Source organism: Hyalella azteca, unplaced genomic scaffold, assembly GCF_000764305.2.
Source record: "Hyalella azteca isolate HAZT.00-mixed unplaced genomic scaffold, Hazt_2.0.2 contig16588, whole genome shotgun sequence".
NCBI classification, from domain to species: Eukaryota; Metazoa; Arthropoda; class Malacostraca; order Amphipoda; family Hyalellidae; genus Hyalella; species Hyalella azteca.
Genome location: NW_025946404.1, coordinates 186,167 through 191,078, shown reverse-complemented (window position 1 = coordinate 191,078; position 4,912 = coordinate 186,167).

Here is a 4,912-nt window from a genome sequence, read left to right as displayed (position 1 = left end):
TGGCCTTCCATTGTGGGATGAAAGCCCTCAAATGTATCACCAATATCAAGGACTTCAATGTCATCATTAACCAAGTGGTCTCTTACCTCATTGCCTGTATTAGTACTAGGAGTAGGTGGTACAATGTCATCAAGGCTGAGAGGTGGCATTTGTGACCAGGTGGGTATTGCAGAGGGATTAGTAATGCTGACACCGGAAGCAGAATAGGTTTCTGAGCAGTCGGATGATATTGATGCTCCATCTCCTTGTTCTTTTTTCTTACGTTTAGCTTTGGGCTTGGGCATTCTGCTGGTTTTTTGTACAAACAAGGTACTCCAAATAGGTGCCCGTCTCAAAATTAAGACTTTTTTTCTATTTATTCACCGATTCAAAAATGTACTCACTCTATCACATACACACGTCCGTAGTCGACCGAAGCTCGAACCGCGTTCCCGACGTCCTGCACTGAACCCAATTAGGCAGATTTCGCTGTCCGCAATACCGGAGACCAGACAAATCGATGCTGATTTTTCGAAGCTCCGGGCATTTTATTTAAAATAGAAGTTGACAGATCAGAGTTCATTCGTTCCTAATTAAGAGCATTACTGGATATAAAAAACTTCACATACAATTAAAACAAAATAAAAAGATTGCTTTAAAAAATGTCTGCTTGAGAGCAAAGTTAGGACTTCCAACAGAAAGTTAATTCTAAATTACGTAAAATTCAATACATTATCACTATAATCTAAGCTGCTAAGCATTTCAAAATAATTACATTAACTGGTTCAAAATATTTCTACTTCAGCCTTCTGTTTGTATGCCACAGGACAATTGAATTAGGGTTGAATGAACCACGACCTGTCAACTTCTATTTTAATTTAGAAATCCCGTCTTTAAGAACATACTAGACAAAGCTATGCATGAGCATATGTTCAGTCTTGAAATGCCTAGCACCTTACGGACCTGACAATAAGTACAGCAGCTATCTCGAACAATCGTTAGTTATGGAAAGATCGAGTTCAAATGCCGGATCCCTTGTGGAATCAAGTCACGAAAAGTACAAGAATCGGCAACAGCCAAGAGGCCTTTATCCTATTTCCTCAGTGCCAACACTTCTATTCTATCCTAATACATCAATTATACGTAAACCGACCATTATTGTTTAAAACGTTCTTTCTCGTAGCTATACACTGCGTGCCCACATAGATAACCATAACTGCAAGCTAGTAAATTAACCAAGTGACCGCAAATAACATTACAGTCACTTAATGCTGAACGTACCGTTAATCAGAGGCGATCTTATCCATACCCTGCAACTTATAACCTTCATCGGCAAATAAATTGAACGTTTTGTTACTCCCTGAAAAATTGTTCCCACACGTATTCTACATGTAGAGTTCTGAGCACGTCACACGTATTTTGCCAGCGCATTCGGACAGCGTTCAACAGAAATTGTTCTCTTTATGCTATTTCAAATTAAAGGAGTGTATGATGTGCGTTCATGAGAAACGGTTGTTGTTAGTTGTAAACTGATTTTAATTAATTGTTGATGAAGTTGTGCTTCTGCCTCGTATTTTTTTATGAATGAAAAAACAACATTCGTTACATGAGGTCCGGAGTTCCAGAATGTAAAGTCACTGAAAACTGCCAAAGAACCATTCATACTTTCAAAATAAAAAGTATCTATGGCACAAATTTGCATTAATAAGGTCTGAAGATGAGCAGCATAATTAATGACCGTGCACAACAAGGCCTAACTTCAACTCCGCCAGGGTCGACAATAGCAGGCCTGTAGCAGAGTTGCACAAGCGTCTTGTGCAGAAAAAACGCGCATCGGAAGCATGGCAGCTACAAAACTCCCCCCTCACCATTTTTTTATAGTAGCATCTGGGGCACGGCGGCTGTGACGGCGGCTAAAGTACTCTTCTTCGTCTCATGCTTGCTTTGTTGCGAGCGTGAGAGCGGCCGATGTTGCACGATGATATGGCAACACTGACGCCCGAAACGGCGCTGCCTCGACGTGCATCTGCCACCCGTCTCTGGCCGGCGGATCACACTTTATCTAAACAAACGTGATTGTACTACACTCTATCCAAACAAACGTAATAGATCTACACTTTATCCAAACAAACGTAATAGATCTACACTTTATCCAAACAAACGCAACAGATCTACACTTTATCCAAACAAACGTAATAGATCTACACTCTATAGAAACAAACGTAACAGATCCACCTTTATCCAAACAAATAATAGATCTACACTTTATCTAAACAAACGCAACAGATCTACACTAACTTTACGTAACAGTCGCTCATGCGGAACACTATCAAATGCCTTGGCAAAATCGAGGTACAGTGCATCCACTGGCACCCTTTCATCCAGCAGGCGAGTCCAATTATTCAAGGTAGACAGGAGATTAGTGGTGCATGATCTGCCAGCAATAAAGCCATGCTGACAGTCTCTATAGAAACAAACGTAACAGATCCACACTTTATCCAAACAAACGCAATAGATCCACTCTTTATCCAAACGAACGCAATAGATCCACTCATTATCATTAATTATTCTAACATAATTCCATTATATCATTTTGATAATTTTTAGATTTTAACTTCTTGAAAAAAACGGCAAAGTTCATGTTAAGGAGGCCATATCGCACGACAGTGAAAATCGTCGTTCCTCAATTATATTAGTTACCAAATTTATTGCATCACACTAGAGCTGAAGATAAAGAATAGATTTTTTCTATTTGACTACGTATTTTTTATTTGACAAAAATTTAATTTTTTATAGGCATCCTAGCTACGTTGCCGCGCCAAGCGGAACTCACACGACGGAGTAAACATGAAAATAAAGCACAAAATGATAAAATAAAAACAGAGATGAAAATAAGGCAGAAAATTGCCCTAATGGAAGGCTGTCCGTCAAAAATGGAGGCTATAAGCTTGGTCTTTTTGTGTCGTTAATTGCGTGGTCGGACGATAAGTTCCTACAGGCAGGAAGCGATCGCACTTCATTAGAGTAAACTGTCGTCCCGCTCTTGCTCCAGGTCCTGTTGCCGGCTCAAAAATATCAGACTTGCAAATTATTTTTTTTTTATTTATTTTTGAGCTAACTGCCATAGAACAGCAATCCCTTTGCATTTCATGCCATTTTTCCATTTCGGTTGACTGTAGGAGCAGTGAATCTAGATTTTATACATGCGGTTTTATATTTTTGGCATCGATATTTTAAAAATTGTGGCATTCTTGTCTCTTTACGTACGTTGAAACCTGTCGGAATAATCAGCCAATCCAAAACATTTATGTAACCACAGATTTTCTCATTTCTCCTGCCACGCGCGAAAACTTCAGGACTAGCACTATGTTTTTTTTTAGAAGTTTTAGTGAACGCCAAGGGACAAATTGGACAAAGGTTCCTCTAGGGCTGGACACAATTGTAACGTGAGCGTCCACCACCCAAGTCCAAATCATGAACATTTTTTTCTACCTTGGTTTTTGTTGCAAGTTTTTTGAGGGTCATTTGCAAATGAGCGAGAGGGCTCCTCCCCCCCCCCCTCCTCCCCATCCTCGGTCATTCAGCCTCGTGATGTCGATGGAAAAATAGCGCGTGAAATTTGAATTCTGGAATGAAAAAATTGCCGTTATAAGGCGTGAATTTTTTTTAAATACAGCGAAACAAACTTGTAATCTTTCGAGCGCCAGCATCGAAAACGAAAAAATTTGGTTACGCATGACGATTGAAGAATATCATGAATTACTTATTTTTATTTTCACGAATTTTGCAGCGGCTTTAATTATAGATGAAATCGGGAAATTTAAATCCGTGAAATTGCATATTTGTGTAACAAAAATTATATGGAGTGAAGTGCATTTGATGTAAAATTAAAAGAAAATGTCTTTAATGAAATTTTTTCCCGAACTAATAATTGTATATATAACACTTTATTAACTTTTTTCGTGATGCAACAATGGAAATACTTGGTACCAAATTCTCTCCGTGTACCTCCAATTGTCACAATAATAGATCTCTGTTTAATGTATATATGGTTCAATGGTACATATACAACTGTGAGCCTATTTAACATTGACGATACATGTACAGTAATTCTATCACTCTGAATTTACGTGTAAATTGAACAGCTGTGGCCGGACAAGCAGCTTAGAGGGCCGTTGTGGCGAAATGCTGTGCAGCAGTGAAAAAAATACGCGGGTCAGGTTGCACGCCTTCATCACGAGACCGGCGCACCGTGGGTAGCCTCCACGGCAGCCGTGACATGGAGGCTATAAGGCTGCCTGCCGTAATATAGGGTACGCGAATTGTCTCGTATCCTCTTGATTACGATCAAACTAGTATAATTTTGTTCTTTCAAGGCACCAGATCGTGCATTAAATACTATATCTCTATTCAAGACAACTATGTTATTCACGAATTCACTGATATTCATTCCAGCGCTGAACGATGCCGACCGTGACACGAAACATTTATTTTATCACTAATGTACCCGCAACTAAGTCTCTGCTCGTCAGATAAACAATGGAACCCATTAGGAACTAAATGGCTGTGCGACGTACAATCGAACTTCTTTGAACCTACGGACGGCATTTTTTGCTGCGACGGCAAAAACTTCGCTCCCAGCACGGCAAGCAGCGCCGGCGACGCGCATTCAAATGACAGCCTCGGCAAGCATGGGCTTGTGGGCTTGATGGGCAGGACTAGAGTTGATGGGCAGAACTGGGCTTGATGGGCAGAACAGGAGTTGATGGGCAGAACTGGAGTTGATGGGCAGAACTGGGCTTGATGGGCAGAATTGGGCTTGATGGGCAGAACTGGAGTTGATGGGCAGAACTGGAGTTGATGGGCAGTACTGGGCTTGATGGGCAGAACTGAGCTTGATGGGCAGAACTGGAGTTGATGGGCAGAACTGGAG